Source organism: Chiloscyllium punctatum, chromosome 27 (genome assembly GCF_047496795.1).
Source record: "Chiloscyllium punctatum isolate Juve2018m chromosome 27, sChiPun1.3, whole genome shotgun sequence".
NCBI lineage: Eukaryota > Metazoa > Chordata > Chondrichthyes > Orectolobiformes > Hemiscylliidae > Chiloscyllium > Chiloscyllium punctatum.
In genome coordinates this window covers 22547330-22565849 of record NC_092765.1, presented here as the reverse complement: position 1 = coordinate 22565849, position 18520 = coordinate 22547330, and the positions used below count along the sequence as shown (strand labels likewise).

At 41.7% G+C, this 18520-nt stretch overlaps 1 protein-coding gene across 7 annotated transcripts in view; it reads left to right on the top strand.

Annotated features, from left to right (window-relative positions):
* The window catches only part of LOC140453536 (transcription factor HIVEP3-like), a 412504-nt gene that overhangs the window by 56027 nt on the left and 337957 nt on the right, over positions 1-18520 (top strand). The gene's annotated exons all lie outside the window — the stretch shown is intronic.

The window sequence follows — 18520 nt, the reverse complement described above, 5'->3', positions numbered from 1 at the left end:
AAATCACCTGGATCAGATGGACTACAACCCAGAGTTCTAAGGGAGATAGCTGAAGAGATAGTGGAGGCGTTAGTGGTGATCTTTCAGGAACGGCACGGTGGCACAGTGGTTAGCACTGCTGCCTCACAGCACTAGAGACCTGGGTTTAATTCCCACCTCAGGCAACTGTCTGTGTAGAGTTTGCACATTCCCCCCGTGTCTGCATGGGTTTGCTCCGGTTTCCTTTAACAGTCCAAAAATGTGCAGGTGAGGTGAATTGGCCCGTAGTGTTAGGTGAAGGGATAAATGTAGGGGAATGGGTCAGGGCAGGTTGCTGCTCGGAGGGTCGGTGTGGACTTGTTGGGCCAAAGGGCCTGTTTCCACTCTGTAACTAATCTAATCAGAAAGCGAGGAAAGAGATTTCTACACCTTTGGCGATTGTCTTTGCAGTCTCACTGTCCACTGGAGTAGTGCCGGATGATTGGAGGATGGCAAAAAAGGGAATAAAGATAACCCTGGGAACTACAGATGAGTCAGTCCTAAATCTTTGATGGACAAAGTATTGGAGAGACAGGACTTATGATTACTTGTAAAACCATAGTTTGATTAGAGATAGTAAGCATGGCTTTGTGAGGGGCAGGTCATGCCTCACAAACCTTACTGAATTCTTTGAGGATGTAACAAAACATGTTGATGAAGGTAGAGTAGTGGATGTGGTGTACATGGATTTTAGCAAGGCATTTGATAAGGTTCCCCATGGTAGGCTCATTCAGAAAGTAAGGAGGCATGGAATACAGAGAAATCTGGCTGACTGGATACAGAATTGGCTGGCCCATAGAAGACAGAGGGTGTTGGTAGATAGTAAGTATTCACAGCGCCCAGTGGTGTTCTACAGGGATCAGTTCTGGGACCTCTATTTTTTGTGATCTTTATACATGACTTGGATGAGGAAGTGGAAGGGTGGTTTAGTAAATTTGCTGATGACACAAAGGTTGTTGGAGTGGTAGATAATGTAGAGGGCTGTCGTAGGTTGCAATGGGATATTAATAGGATGTAGAACTGTGCTTATAGGTGGCATATGGAAAACCTGGAAAAGTGTGAAGTGATTCACTTTAGAAAGTTGAATTTGAATGCAGATTACAAGGTTAAAGGCAGAGTTTTTGGCAGTGTGGAGGAACAGACAAATCTTGGGGTCCATGTCCACAGACCCCTCAATGTTGCCACTTATTATAGGAAGGATGTGGAAGCTTTAGAGAGGGTGCAGAGGAGATTCATCAGGATGCTGCCTGGACTGGAGGGCACGTCTAATGAAGAAAGGTTGAGGAAGCAAAGAAGGATGAGTGGTGACTTGATAGATGTGTATAAGATATTGAGAGGCATAGATAGAGTAGATGGCCAGAGATCTTTTCCCATGGTGGAAATGCCTATCACAAGGGGGCATAATTTTAAGGTAATTGGAGGAAGGTTTACAGGAGATGTCAGAGGTAGGTTCTTTATTCAGAATGTGGTGGGTGTGTGAAATGCACTGCCAGTAGTGGTAGAATAGTCAGATACAATGCAGACATTTAAGCGACACTTGGAAAGGCATATGGAAGATGGTACAATGAAGGGTATGTAGGTTAGTCTGTTCTTAAAGTAAGGATAAAAGGCCGACAACCACATCGAGGGCCAAAGGGCCTGTACTGTGCTGTACTATTTTAAGTAAAAGAATGGCCTTATAACTGCTCTTATGTCTTATGGTCTTAGCCTGCACCTTAATTTCACCGTTGTGTTTATAGTTGCCCATTTAATGGTAAGCTCAAAACTGCATGCTGCATCCCCTCTGTGGTCTAACTAATTTATAACAAGCCTTCCTTTTGAAATCAGACATCACCAAATGCTCACATATTTCTACACATTACATATCATTTCATGGAAAAACTCAAATCCATCTTGGTGTAATGACTGAAATAGTTGTTGCGGTCATAGAGTTAAACAAAAGTTAAACTGTCAGATGGAAACGTGTAGCTTCAGCAACTTGTAGTAAAAGTCCCCAGTGAAGAAAGAGACCAGGTGTGTGTTTATTGTGGCTTTTGGTCTATGGTTGAAGCTGAAAACTGAATGAAATGCTTGTCTATTAAAAACCCCGACCACGTGGCTCTGGAGCACAATATGTGCTGTATGGTTGTAGGTTCAGGTACTTATATTTAAAAGGTGCCTTTGTTTGAAGCACATGATTTGTGGTTAAGATATGCTTCGGACTGTCATGTGTTTAATTGCTCTTGCTAAAAGTTACTACATTTAATGAAAGACCAAGAATTTATAACCAAGCACAGTGCTGAGCCCCTGAGACCATATGCTAACAGCCATTCTGGGTTAAAGATTTTATTTTTCATAAATTTCTCCACGAGTTGGTATTTCTGTCAGAGTCCTGTTAAGCTCAGCCTGATTGTAATATCCCTTCAGAGTTGCAGTGATATTCATTTGGGTTCAGTGTTAAAGATTGAGTTCATGGTTTAGTCCATATCTACCTCTGATGTTGTACACCCGATCAAGTCTTCAAGTTAGGAAAGGGGAAAACTAGCAAAATTGTATGGGAGACCACATGCATGAGTCCTGGTTAATGTTATTGAACTTTACTTCATACCTAGCTACTTATGTCTCTATAAGTAACTAATTTCAGTTGTGTAACTTAGCTCCAGCTCAAGCAATATTAGCATTTTGCTTGAAACAAATTTGTTAGAATCATCAAGTTCAGAAAGTGGCCATTGGCTGCATCATGCCTGTGCTATTGGTTTTGCTGTCCAGTCAGATCAACACCCCTTGCCTTTTCCCTGTTGCAATACAAATCTTTCCTTTGACTATTGAATCTACCCTCTCAGGCAAGTTGTCCAGGTCAAACTAATTCTCCGCCTTGTACCTCTGGCCTTTTGCCAGTTCTCTTAAGTCTGTGTACTCTGGTTACTGACCCCCTTGCTATTGAAAGTAGTCTATTCCTATCTACCCTATCAAAATTCCATATTATTTCACACCTCTTTCATGGAGGTGTAGTAGTTCCTCAGAATGATTACAACACTTGTTCATGGCAACAAGTAGAGTGTGGAATCTTTTAACATGGAAAGCTGTTGTGCAGCAGCTATCAGACAGCTCTGGCTGATCAGGAAATTCTCCCATTCTTATTGCCTGCCGCAGAAGTTTTGGGAAAGTTTACAGATTGATAAATTAACCTGGTTGGTTTTGTTAAGACACACTTTCCATAGCCAAGAGGTCATGATGTGGGATTTGAACCTGGATCTTCAGGCCCAGAAGTGGGGAGGCTATCAGTAAGCCTTACAAGCTCTCTTTGAAATTGCTATTAAACCTCCCCATTACTTTATCTGCTTATAAGAAATCAATCTGGTTTCTCTCGTCTCTTTGAATAACTGAAGCCACTTATCAATGATAAATTCATGTTCATCACCTTTCTTTATTCTTTCATGTGATATGGTTATTGCTTGACCATCTGTAATTGCAACTGAATTTTAGGGGGCAGTTAAGGGACAGCCACAGTTCTGTGCATTTATGGTCATGTATAGGCCAGAGCAGATAGAGGTGGCAGATTTCCTTCAGTTCGCAATATTAGTGAATCAACTTGGTTTTTAAAATAATGCATGATCATTTCATTTATCACTATGAATGAAATGAGCATTTCAGATTTTATCAATTGAATTTAGATGCCAACAACTGTCTTGGTTGGATTTGAAACCATGTCCCTCGAGCATTTGCCCGCACCAAGGAATTACAAACCCAATGACTTCATGCTAATCTTTTCTCCTTTCCAAAGACTTGATATCTTTCTTAAGATGTGATGCTCTTGCTTGAATACAATTGTCCAGTTGAGGCTGAAATAATATTTTATGAAGTTACTTAGCATAACTTGCTAGCCTTTGGACTTAATGCTTCTAATAATTAAGCCATATATCACTTAGACTTCTTCTGAACAGCTTTCTCAACTTATCCCGCCCCCTCAAAGATTTGCGTTCACATATCCTCAGGTCCTTCTGTTCCTGAACTCCTGTCAGATTGCAACACTTTTTTTTCTGAACCGTTGGACAAAAAAACGTTCTGTGCTCTTTGCTCCTTTTCTCATCTGTTACTGAAAAGTTTCCATTGTTGCGTGTCCTTTCAGCCCTTCAGATAAAAGTTAGTCTCGATGCGCTAAGAGGTGATCTTTGAAGAGTTGAACAAAATGAAATGAGACCAACCAACTGCCATTGCCCTAATTTCTTTGCTGTGAAGTGTGTTTGTTGTCAGCTTGATGGAAACGGTCAGTAGTAGATGGATTGTTGAATAGACCATAGAAACCACAACCATCTGTGTTCACAGTATTCTTTATTTGAAAGAGCATTGGCTTTCTGCGAAGTGTTGTGAAACTGCTTTGGCACAAATGACTCACTGTAGTCTCACTTGTCGTGACTTAAGTGCACGCATTTAAACATTGACTTGTGTGTGTTTTTCCTTGTCTTTTCTCACGCCTAGCTTTTGTCACGTCTGGCATGAAGTTCGGAGACTCAAAATCCCGTAGTCTGTGACAATTGTCAGTGGATGGGAAGGGAAGGCAAATTCATTGGAAGTGATTTAACTAACATTTCCAGGTTACGATTTACTAATCACTAATCAATTGCGACAAATGATACTGAAACTTGTAGTCCATAATGTGCATCTGCCAGAGGAAGGGAATTGATAGTAAGCATTGTCATGGTGCTGACATTTCTTTTTGAGAAGTGATGTTAGGCACGCAGAAATTTGTTGTCACATTTTAAGATTAGCAACAAAAGTTTAACTTTTAGCAAAATAGCTTATTCCCCCAGGTGCCCATGATGCTAATTTGAATTCTGCTTGCTTTTATACCTGCTTTCAGTTTTGGGAGCTATGAACCAATCTGAGGGAAAAGTATTGGTAGGACACAGCAAAGAGCAGAGTAGTCCATTCTAACCTCACATTTCCCACGGTGGCTCAGTGGTTAGCACTATTGCTGCGCAGCGCCAGGGACCCAGGTCCGATTCCAGCATCGGGCAACTGTCTGTGTGGAGTTTTCACGTTCTCCCCGTGTCTGCACGGATTTCCTCCCGCAGTCCAAAAACATGCAGGTTAGGTGAATTGGCTCTGCACAATTGTCCGTAGTGTTCAAGGATGTGTAGGTTAGGTGCATTAGTAAGGGGAAATGTAGAGTAATAGAGTAGGGGAATGTGTCTGGGTGGGATACTCGTCAGAGGGTCAGTGTGGACTTGTTGGGCCAGATGGCCTGTTTCCACACTGTAGGGATTCTATGGTTCATTTACTAAATTGGTCCACCAATGGCAGCTATTCTTTCTGTCGCCTCGGACCTGAGCTCTGCAATTCTTTCACTAAATCTCTCCATGTTTCTACATTACTTTGACATTTACTTGTCGGTTCACCCATTTGCCCAGTTGTCGTAATATATTCTCATGTGGCTCATAGGGAAACAAAATGCTCCTGTGAAATGCTTGGGATGATTTATACGATAAAGTTACTTTACAAATATTTTTGTTGCTGTTGTAAAGGCCTTTTTAAAAATTATTCTGCATTTTTGATTGTGGACTGAAATTGGAGAAAAACTGGTTCAAAAGCCAAGGATTGTTGAAGGATTATTGAAATTTTGAAAAGCAAGTTATCCGGTACTCAATGCACTCACATGTTTTCCACAGCTATTTAGTTTAACCCAATGGAAAACGTAGGTCCAGATGAGTTGGACCAAGGCGACTGTCTATCATTGGAGATTTGGGTACAGCAGGTAGCTGATTGGTCTGTGGACTGAGGTGATCCTTTCACTGATAACAATGTTGCTTCTTGATCTTCATTCTCCATATGCTCCCACTTCTTTGCAGGAGGCACACGATGCTTGGTTCAAACATATAAAGATCCCTGACTTATTCCTTAAAAGTCACAGATTACAACAACAGATGGGGGAAAACAAACTGATTATCTTCTGGCTTACAATGCTTTCTTCTGTACAGCAAAAACCGTTCCTTCCTCCTTGTCCGGTGGCTTCTCCCTCAAAGTTTTCCACCCCCAAGCTGTTCAGCTACCCGGGAACCAATTGCATAGTCACTGGCAGGCAGAAGTCTTTTGTCATTAATAACTGAGCACTTCTGCCTGCCAGCTTGGGGGTGGAAAACTTTGAGGGAGAAGCCACCGGACAAGGAGGAAGGAATGGTTTTTGCTGTACAGAAGAAAGCATTGTAAGCCAGAAGATAATCAGTTTGTTTTCCCCCATCTGTTGTAGTAATCTGTGACTTTTAAGGAATAAGTCAGGGATCTTTATATGTTTGAACCAAGCATCATGTGCCTCCTGCAAAGAAGTGGGAGCATATGGAGAATGAAGATCAAGAAGCAACATTGTTATCAGTGAAAGGATCACCTCAGTAAACTCTGTGGACAGGGATCATTGGACTGCCTTCCCAGTCTCTCCTTCTGCCTTCTTATGCGTCTGTCAGTATGTTTGTAGAGGAGGAGTTTTATAAATAGAGTTTCAACCAGCAGAGTTATATCTCGATGGATCGTAACTATTTATTTGTTGTTAGAAAATAATGATTTCTCATATATTGTAAGTTTTGTTAAGTTCAGAAACCCGGTCTGTACTTTCTGATAACTTGGGTCTAAAAGACAGATAAATTAGGGAGTTCTTCATACTTTCTAGACTCTAACTTTTGTGAGAACTCTGGGAATAGTGGGGCTTGATTTCCAGTGTGTGCCTCCATGAGGTGCAATGAAGTGAGAATCAAAAGCTTAATTTTATAAAAGAAGTCCTTCACTGATTCAAATTTTATATTTTGTTTATGTGTTTCTCTGCAGTTCTGGAGTCAGTTAAAACCAGGGCATTTTAGATTAGATTACTTACAGTGTGGAAACAGGCCCTTCGGCCCAACAAGTCCACACCGCCCCGCCGAAGCGCAACCCACCCATACCCCTACATCTACCCCTTACCTAACACTACGGGCAATTTAGCATGGCCAATTCACCTGATCCGCACATCTTTGGACTGTGGGAGGAAACCGGAGCACCTAGAGGAAACCCACGCAGACACGGGGAGAATGTGCAAACTCCACACAGTCAGTTGCCTGAGGCGGGATTTGAACCCAGGTCTCTGGCGCTGTGAGGCAGCAGTGCTAACCACTGTGCCACCGTGCCGCCCTATTTGTATTGTATTTGAAACAGTGTAACAGGGCAATGGTATTCATAAAAGGATGATGTGAGAAATAGAAACAGGAGTAGGCCCCTCAGCCCTTTGAGCTTTCTCCATCATTCGATACAATCATGTTGGATCTTCCACCTCAATTCCACTGTCTCCACTTGACCCATTTCACTTAATGTCCTTAGTATCAAAAGTCCATGTATCTCTGTCTCAAGTGTAATAAATGACAGAATATCTGCAGCAAAGATGTGCATGTTAGGTGGATCGGCCATGCTAAATTGAACATTGTGTCCAGGAAGGTGCAGTCTAGTTGGATTGGCCATGGGAAATGCAGAGTTACAGGAATGATCCATGTCCACAGGGTTTGCTGAGGTGATCCTTTCATTAATAAGCACGTTGCTTCTTGATCTTCTTTCTCCATATGCTCCCACTTGCTTGCATGTGACACAGGATGCTTGGCACAAACATAGGGTAAGGGGGTGGATCTGGGTGGGATGGTCAGAGAGTCAGTGTGACTCGATGAAATGAATGGCCTACTTCCATACTGTAGGGATTCTTTGATAAAGTAGAGAATTTTCAAAGCTCCATGACCAATTGTGTGAAGACATCACTCCTAAGTCACCTCCCACCCACCCCCCCTAATTCAGAGACGGTACTTCCTGGTTCAAAACATCTCAGTCAGGAAGAAATATCCTACCACCAAGCCTATCCCATCAAGCCCTTTAATATCTTTACATATTTCAATGAGATCATATTTCATTCTTCTACATCCCAGTGAAATGCACTCAATCAGTCTGTGACAATGGAAACGTTTTCTGCATTACTTAAATACAGTGGAAACAGTTTTCTACAATGCAGCTTGCTATTAATCCCAAGTGGAGTTCTTGACAAAGTAGCAGCCACTTCGTCATGTAAGAGTTTATAGCCATTAGTTACAATTTTGTTTTAAAGTTTAATTTTGAACCTTTACTTCTTATCAACATCAATTCCAAAGTCTGAACCCTGTGCATATTCACCTATGTTGCAATATTTAAGTGGCAGTATTCAATTTTATACAAGCCACAGAGTCCATTACGTGTCTCACTATTTTGAAGTTTATAGTATACAAGCAAAGTAACAGGAAAGATTTCCTCCAAATAGTTTTAACATATTATAAAATCAAAGTGAAGTTCCCTTTAGCTCTCATTTCTGGCAAAATCAACCTTGACCAATTAGAATAGAAACAGGAATCAGGATAAACCACTCACACAGGAAGCACAACAAATCTTCCTAATCCTATTTTAAAATGTTGAAAATTGATCATTAGTTAAGAAGTGGGTATATATTGAATCCAGTTCCTTTCAGTGGTTGACCTAAACCAAAATAAACCTATTAAACCGAGTCGCAGAATCATGTCTGAAAAGGAAGTCAAAAGTTTGTATCACTACATATACCAACTAGGCAAAGACTGAGAACCAATTTGATTTACTCAGTTATCATGTTGTCAAGGCACTGTGTAAGAGCTGGCTCACATAAAAATGCTGGTTAGCATAAAATAATCAGATTTTACAACTATAACTGAGCATCCGTGCTGAAATAACTCCACAGAGTTCATCAAGTCAGCCCTTACTGATCAGTCCTTGACTTTAATACTGCCTCATTCAGAGTCACATACCAGAGTGTCAGCATCTCTGTCAGCTAGGGCTCCCTGATGGGACCAGATTAACAGCCCCAATCAGGGAACTCATATTACATGGTGTCCAGCTGGCTGAGCTTGTTAATCGCTATACGTGCAGTCCTTAAAAGGTGCTTCCGAAAATAACTTTCTTCAACCAATTCTAACCCTTGAAAGACCTAAAAAGAGTTGCATTTGTATATCACCTGTCACAATCTCAGGATGTCCCAAAGTCAGTGAAGTCATTTTAAGAATAGATATTTTTGTAATGTAGGGACAATGGCTACCAAATTGCTCACAGCCCTGTCCCACAAATTAATAAAGGGATAAAAGAAAGAGCCTCGCACACACAGAATGTTTCACAGTATTTCAAACCAACTAAATAATGACTTACAATAACATTAATTATGTTGGCAAATGTTGCAGCCATTTTGTGCACTGTATGATTTCACAAAGTAGTAATGTAACAAACAACCAGTTTTTGTTTTTTAGGTGGTTCTGGTTAAAGGGTTTTTGGGCACAGTACAGGAAAGACATCCTATTTCACATGGATATACACTCACTTGAATCATTGTATCTGCTGGGCTGAGATGGGCGGGGATTGTGGGTGGAGTCTGGTGGACAGGGAGGTTGAATGTAGGTTGATGTTTCATTCTGCAGATGATACCTTCAAGGACCCAGATTTTCCTCTGTACCACTCTGAAATGTCTTCCTGGATTGCATTATATTTTGGATTGGTATCACACTATGCCTCTGGTTGAGTATCATTGTATTGAGTTGGAATGTGAACCAAAGTCTAACACTGGGTGAGTACAGGATTTTAGGCTTTCAAACCCTGAGAGAGCAAGGAAAAAACTTGCATCAGTGCCTTTCCCAATTCTAGCATGTCTAATAGGCCTTTTACTATACTTTGACACATGTCTTTAATTTTTTTTAATGCACTCTTTACTTTGTTGGTGAGCCATGAGAGAGATGAGCCATGGACTAGGACTGAAGCGTGCATGTGGCCCGTCAGTGATTTTTCCCTGACAACTCAGTCTCTGTTTCCTCATCCTTTTGAACTGTTCCTTATCTTGCAGAGAGTCCGGCCTTGTGGGCCAGGATTCAATTGGTTTGGCTTGGTCAAGGACAGATCTATTCTTGTCTCAGATTATCTGAAAAGCTCATTAATTGTAAACTGAATTCAATTTGTGAAAATGAATGTCTGTTCTTTTTGATTATTTCTGATGTGGACGGGTCGAGCGAGTAAAGCTTTCCCTCAAAATTTTCATCTCCAGCAGAAGTTGACAATGCAAACCACCCCTGACCCTAGGCTTGACCAGATTTGAACTTGACAAAAGGTGCAAGGTTTAGGGTTACATCACCAAATAAGGGAAGGTATTCTCTTTAACAAGTAGGCATTCCTTTGTCAGCGATCAGTGGTTAGGTTTCTGTTGCTGCAGGCGTCTTAATCTGCCGTTGTGACAGGTTTTTGAAAGGAAAGGAATTGTATGAGCAGGTGCTTTTGCTAATGCAATGACCCCTATTATATAATTGTATACTTTTGTGTCCAAAATTGCAAGGTGTCAAACAGCATACAGTTCTTCTTTCAATAGGATTCTGAACTATTTTGATCAAAATGCCTGTGGCTTTGACCATTAAAGCATGCCAGTTTCCTGAGCAGTATGTTCTAGAGATGTACTGACAGGTTCTGGCAGCGCTGCACGTGTTTCCTGCTCTCAAGACGGAGTGTCACAGAGCAGACTATTCACAACTTTGCAGCTCACCAACATATTTCCCAAACTGTTCAAGTTGGTAGAATTGGAGCTCTTGTTACGTGGCAAACCAAACTGAAGCACGAAGCCTGAGGGAGCCCGAACATGTATAGAAAAGAAAAAGAGTGAAACAGGGAAAAAAATTGCCTCCTGGCCCAGGAATAAAAGCAACACCATGTATTACTGAACCATACAGATTAACGGTTTGATTCTAGACCTGTGCAACGCTAGCTTAATCTACTCTCGGTGTTTGGTTTGTTAGGTCAACACCACCCACCTCACCCCCCCCCACCACCCCCCTCCCCCCCCCGACTCCCCTCCACCCTCACCACAATCTAAGGACATTCCAAAGCAGCTGTATAGCCAACTAAGTAATTTTAAAATTACTGTTGCAAACTGGGAAATGAGGTGGTCATTTTGCACACGACAAGGTCTCCCAAAAGCAATTTAATAACGACATTATAATCTTTTTCTTAGGTGTTTGTAGAAGGATAAATGTTGTCCAGGGCACTGGGGATTGCTTCCCAGGGGTACTTCAGGATAGTTAAATGGGACTTTTTACACTGACCTAAGAGGCTTAACATTGCATCTGAAAGATGGCACCCCCTCAGTACTGCATTGCACATGCCACCCTGGATTATGTACTGATAACAGGCTTCCATTCCCACAAATCACTGTTAGCTTTCGGAGAAAATTTAGAATCCTACAGTGCTGTCTGTTTGTTGTCAGCACCCGATCAAGCTGTAACCATAGAAACCCTTGCTAGTTTAATAGCTTCTGTTGAATTGCCTGTGACAGAATCCGTGTCACAAGTGAAATCAGTATGCAGCTAGCTGAGAATAATTACCGACCGAACTAAAATGCTAAAAGTAACCAATTATTAATATTGAATGAAGCAATCTACTAATTCACTCTATAAACTGTAAAACTGCACGGTTGGAATTAGACTGTTGGCATGACAAAGTGTAGTAAAAACTGCATTTAAACTAATACATTTCAAAGTTGTGCCAATGTCTTGTTGTGTGACAGTGAAGTTTTGTAATAGCTTGTTTTATCTTGTAGCTGTGGCTCAGTGTGTAGCATTTCTTCCCTCAGTAAGATTTGAGGTCCGCTTGAACACAAAATTACACCAATATTTTACTGCAATTCTGATGGAGTGCTGCATTGTCTGAAATGTGTTCGTTGGATAAGAGGTGTAACAATTGATATTTGGACAACCTGAGGGATGCATAAATGATTTCAATGGGGTAATCTGAAGAACAGCAGAGGCGTTCTCCCAGTGTCCTGAATAATACTTAAGGCTCAAACATCTCAATTTCTCCAAAGGCAGTGCTGGTTTCTTTTGGTTAACTGACACTTAGATGGGAGATGGTCTTCAGAAATGGCACCAGTAAGTGTAATTTGGGGATAACACATGGGTTGTGTGGATTGGGTATTCTCATATCTATAAGCCTATTCATCTTGAATTTCATGCTGAAAGGCTGGTCCTTGTTGATTTTTCACCCAGCCAACTACACTGGCTAGGAGTTTGAATTTAATCTATGGATAAAGCAAAGAAGCCAGGCACCTCTGACTCTTTACCAACCAGAATGGAGATCAAACCCCATGTGTTGCTGTTAATCTGGTCCACACACTAAAGACTGGCCGAGTGAGCCAACCCAAGTCTTTCAGGCTATTTATTCAGGACTACTAACAGCTTTGTGTCAAAAAGTCTCTTCTCATCACTGTTTTGGCAATTACTGGAGTCTGTGCTCTGTGGTGCCATTGGAGAAGGTTCTTCTGCTGTGCACTTATCACAACCCTTCATAACTCTGTATGTCCTATGAAATCACCCCTCAAACTTCACTGCTTCAAAAATGACCAATTCGTTTCTCCTGTCTCTGCAGCTAACAGAAGTCCCTCATTCTGTGAATCATTCCAGAAAATCTCCCTCCAGAGACTTTGACGCCCTTTCTGAAATGCAATGCCTGGCATTGTGGGCACTCCTGCAAAAAATGAGCAATAAATAGCTCACAAAACATCATTTTTGTACTGCAAGCAAACAGTATATTCACGTCGGAATAATGAAGATTAATCTGACTTGAAACGTGTTCAGGATATATTTACATGGCAAATTTAACTCTAGGGCAAAGTGGCTTTGGCTTTGCATTCAACTGGAAACCTATGGAGTCTGAAGCCCTGAATTGACCCTGGGACACAGTGGAGCAGAACACCACCCTCTCCAGAGAGCTTTGCTTCTCACTACTTCAAGGTCAGGCCAGGCCAGGCCAGTCCTCGCTTTCAAAGACAAGTTATATGCAGTGTCATTATGGCTAAGTTGGTAGTAGGCTTGTCTCTGTATCAGGAGGTCATGAGTATGAATCCCACTCTGGAGATACTATTTAAAAAAGGTGGTAAGGGCAAACCAGGGAGCAATAGACTGGTGAGCCTGATGTTGGTGGTGGGCAATTTGTTGAAAGGAATCCTGAGGGACAGGGTGTACATGTATTTGGAAAGACAAGGACTGAATAGGAATGGCTTTATGCGTGGGAAATCATGTCACACATACTTGATTTTTTTAAAGAAGTAACAAACAGGATTAATGAGGGCAGAGCAGTAGATGTGATCTATATGGAATTCAGTAAGGTGTTCACTAAAGTTCCCCATGGGAGACTGGTGAGCAAGGTCAGATCTCATGGAATACAGGGAGAACTAGCCATTTGGATACAGAATGGTAGAAGACAGAGGGTGGTGATGGAGGGTTGTTTTTCAGACTGGAGGTCTGTTATCAGTGGAGTGCAACAAGGATCAGTGCTGGGTCCACTACTTTTCATCATTTATATAAATGACTTGGATGTGAGCATAAGAGGTATAGTTAGTATGTTTGCAGATGATACAAAATTGCAGGTGTAGTGGACAGCAAAGAAGGCTACCTCAGATCACAACAGGATCTTGATCAGATGGGCCAATGGGCTGAGGAGTGGCTGATGGGGTTTAATTTAGATAAATGCGAGGTGCTGCATTTTGGGAAAGCAAATCGTAGCAGACATATACACTTAATGGTAAGATCCTAGGGAGTGTTGCTGAACAAAGAAACCTTGGATTGCAGGTTCATAGCTCCTTGAAAGTGCAGTCGCAGGTAGATAGGATAGTGAAGAAAGCGTTTGGTATGCTTTGCGTTATTGGCCAGAGTATTGAGTATAGGAGTTGGGAGGTCATGTTGCGGCTGTACAGGACATTGATCAGGCCACCTTTGGAATATTCTGTGCAATTCTGGCCTCCTTCCTATTGGAAGAATGTTGTGAAACTTGAAAGGTTCGGAAAAGATTGACAAGGATGTTGCCAGGGTTGGAGGATTTGAGCTATCGGGAGAGGTTCGATAGGTTCGGCTGTTTCCCTGGAGTGTCAGAGGCTGAGAGGTGACCTTAGGGGTTTATAAATTCATGAGGGGCATGGATAGGATAAATATGCAAAGTCTCTTTCCCTTGGGGTGGGGGAGTCCCGAACTAGAGGGCGTAGGTTTAGGGTGAGAGAGGAAATATATAAAAGAGACCTAAAGGTCAACTTTTTCACACAGAGGGTGGTGCATGTATAGTATGGGCTGCCCAAGGAAGTGGTGGAGGCTAGTACAATTGCAACATTTTAAAAGCATCTGGATGAAAAGGAAGGGTTTGGAGGGATCTGGGGTGGGTGCTGGCAGGTGGGACGAGATTGGGTTGGAATATCTGGTTGGCATGGACAAATTGGATCAAAGGGTCTGTTTCAGTGCTGTACATCTCTATGACTCTATATGTGCATAGAAATCAAGATGTGCAGGTGCCGTTGTTGCACTGGGGTGGGCAAAGTTAAAAATCATGCAACACGATGTTATCGAATAACAGGTTTATTTGGAAGTACAAGCTTTCAGAGCACTGCTCCTTCAGGTAGCTAATGAAGGAACAGCGCTCCAAAAGCTAGTGCTTCCAAATAAACCTGTTGGACTATAACCTGGATTTGTGTGATTTTTAACTTCATAAAAATAAAGGTTGAGTTGTAATACAGCTACGCTGTTAGCTGTCCTGGTTCTGGATGAGATATTAAACCACCATGTCCCATCCATATCTGGTTAATGTAATAGACCCCCCTGCTTTTAATTTCAAAGAAGAGATGGAAATTCTCCCTAATATCCAACAAAATATTTATCCTACAATCTACATCACTGTTGATGTACTCATCATTGTTGCATTGCTGTTTATGGGAGCTTGCTGTGCTGCCATGCTTCCTACATTAAAACAGTGACTACACCTTAAAAATATTTCATTGTCTGTAATTTGTGACATCTCGCAGTTGATCAAAGTTTGTAAATGAAGACTTTCAACAACACATTGCATTTGTGTAGTATCTTTAATATAATAAAATGTCCCAACATGTTTTGCAAGATTAAACAGCATTTGACACCAAGTCATAGGAGTTATTAACATGCATCTAAAAGATTGATCAAAGAATTAATGTGTATTTTACAAGAGGAGAGCAGTTGAGAAGTTCTGGGACGGATTGATTGATTTATTCATTGCTGTCACATGTACCAAGATACAGTGAAAAATGTTGTTTTGTGTGCTATACAGGCCATTCATACCATACAAAGTGCATTGGGATATCAGAACAGTGTGCATAATACAGTGTTACAGCTGCAGGGAAGGTGCAGTGAGAAAGTTCAGAATTAACGTGTATCTATCTGTACATGTATTCAAACTTTTATATCTTTTGCCCAACGGAAGAGGGTGGAAGAGAGTATAACTGGGGTGGGAGGTGTCTTTGATTATGTTGGTTGCTTTCCCAAGGCAGCAGGAAGTGTAGATGGAAGTAGGGAGGGAGAGAATGCCAAGCTACAGTAACCTCAGCATTGGTGAGAAGCTGTAGTACATGTCACAGATCCTCAACCAGAACTTCATTAGAAACTTTCTGTACAGTTAGTCTGGGTTCCTCCCATCAGAAACCTGTCCGTTAAGTAATTATGTAGAGAAAAAGTCAGTGCTTAAAAGAAAAATCAGTTATCCTTGGGCAAAACTGATATTTCTTCGCAATTGCAGGACTTTGATGAGGCCACTTTTGGAGTACTGTGTGCAGTTCTGGTCGCCCTGCTGTAGGAAGAATATTATTAAATTGGAGAGGATTCAGGAAAGATTTACCAGCATTTTGCCAGGACTGCCGGGTTTGAGTGATAACGATAGACTGGGTAACCTGAGAAATCTTTCACTAGAACATCTGAGATTGAGGGATGAACTTCTAGAGTTTTATAAACTGGCTGTGACCAACCAGCTCGGAGTCAGTTCCTGAAGTCAGGAGACTCCCTGAATTCCCTGTTTATGTCCATAAGCCAGGGCTCCCTGATTGACCCAATCAGTAAGATCCATCTTGTTTCAGTCACTACAAGGGCATAATTTTAGGGTGAGAGGATAAAGATTTAAAAGGACCTGAACAGCACCTTTTTCACACAGAGCATGGTTCGTATGAAGGGCTGCTGGATGAAGTGGCAGATGCAGTACAGTTACAGCATTTAAAAGACATTTCGACAGGAATAGGAAAGGTTTAGAGGGATATGGGCCAAATGTAGGCAAATGGGACTAAATCAGTTTGGGAAGCTTGATTGGCATGGGCGAATTTGACCAAATTGTCAGTTTCTGTATTGTATGACTCTATGACTCTAGCCTGTCTATATTGGTGAAAAGTATTCACTTGTAGGCATTAGGTGGAGACAGCATCAGGCTAATGAGTGACACCTTCCATACTTTAACTATCCATTGACACTTTCTGTCTCAGATTCACACATAAGGAGTGGCAATAGCTAAGATACAAGACAGTGTACAGACTTTACCCTACTATGCCATCGAGAGAGGCAGAGGGAACACAATGGACAAGTCAATGTGAGCAAAGTCATTGAACCCTAACCCTAATGCTTCATTCCTTTGAAATGATGGACTGACTCCACTTGGTGCTGAGCTTTATATAGAATACACAGACAGAAGCAGACTATTCAGTGAGTCTGTGCTTGCTTATATTCCAAGATGTTTAACTCAGTTCAGAGGAAGCATTGTTGGTAAACGTGGGGCCTTCATTTTACCACCATCGACATGGCAATCCTGGAGAGGACAACAGAGAGGAGGGAAATCTGTCAAAGCTGTTCCCTTCCCGTCCTGAGAGCTCACAATGGTGTAAATCAGGTAAGGTCTGAGTCAATGGACTTTAAGCTGAGGGTCAGTCAAATCAGCCTGCCCTCTTGTGTCTTTCCCTAGCCACAAATGCATCAACCTTCTGCTTTCCTGTGTTGAAACCAAATCTAATCTCTCTGTCTCCTGTCTCTGTCTCCATCACTGTCTGCTGACCACTGGCAGCTCTGAGGTGTTGGTCTCATTATCCCTAGACTGTCAACAACAGGAGACGATATTTTCTCCTCCTGTCTCCATTCAGGTTGGATCTTAAGCACTTGTGTCACCAGAAAGGATGGCGTGTCGATTCAAACAGTGCCCATGGCATTTTGTCTTCCTGGGCTCTCAGTGATGAGCTCCAGAACCACTGGAACCACGCGTAAAAAAAAAAATTAAAACAGTCTTCTCTTAAAGCATTCATAATTCTCCAGTTGCTGGTACTGACAGATCTCGATGTTCTGATTTAGAGCTCAGCCATCAATGAACCAACTGTACTGATAAACAGCTCGTTCCAAACCTCCAAGCCCACAAAATTCAAGCAGTACAACCCAGCGAGTAATTGTAAATAGAACTGGGTTGCCTGTGCATTATGGACAGGACACACCAAGGACTGTCAGACTGAATTTGATGCTCCAGTTGCCCATAGTGTGGACTCTTCAGCAGCAGCAGAGTTAGTTACTGTATCATTCATTAATGGTAACCAGAATCTGTGGCCTCAGGGTGTGTCCACCTGCTTTGCTTTGGTGCTTTGGTTTAGTTTCTAATATCATGCAGTTTCTATAGCAGTTGAAGAACAAGTTTCCGGGAGCCTGAGTCAGATTAAAAGCATTATCTGTCTGCGTTGATCACGAACTTTATCATGCCAACAGCTTTCTGATATTTAACAGATTGCATTTCCAAAGGTGTTGGAAATCTGGAACTCACTCCTGAAAAAGCTGCTGAGGCTGGATCACTGAACATTTCATGAATGTTTTTTTGTGTAGGGCATTTGGAACAGGTAATGGAGTTCCATGGAGAGAAATCTGAGTTAACGTTTCTGGTCCAATGACTCTTCTTCAGAATAGTTCTGAGGAAGGGTCACTGGACCCGAAATGTTAACTGATTTCTCTCCACAGGTGCTACCAGACCTGCTGCGTTTTTTTCAGTGATTTCTGTTTTTGTTTCTGATTTCCAGCGCTCGGAGCTCTTTTGTTTTTTTCATTAATGGAGTTGAATTGTAGATTAGCTACGAGCTAACTGGTTGGTGGAATAGACTTGAAGGTGCTGAATAGAATATTCTTATTCCTATGTTTGTATGCCACTGTAAGGGATCCATGGCATTTTGCAGAGAGCAGGAGAAGTTTTTTTTCTCTCAGTGTCCTGGCCAATGTTTATTCCTTAACCAACAAACATTCGAAAAGCAGTAGATGCTGGAAATCTGAAATGAAAATAGAACACGCTGGAAATTTTTAGGGGCTCAGTCAGCACCTAAAAAAAACGTTGATGCTTCAAGTGATGACGCATTGAAATTTTCAATTGACCCAGGAGTTGAAGTGGGAGAAACACTGACAGCCTGATTGTGCACAGCAAGCTCCCATTATCAGGGTTGTGATAATGAACAGATCATTTGTGATGCTGGTTGAAGGATAAACATCCGTCAGGATCAATGTGTATAAGTGAAACAGAGCAGTATACAGAGATTACTCAGGCAGCATTTTGTTGCATCTGACCTGCAATTCAAAAGGATACCTTCTGTATAAAATCAAAGTGAAGTGCTGAAAATTGTGAATGAAGTAGAAACTATTGGAAACGTTCA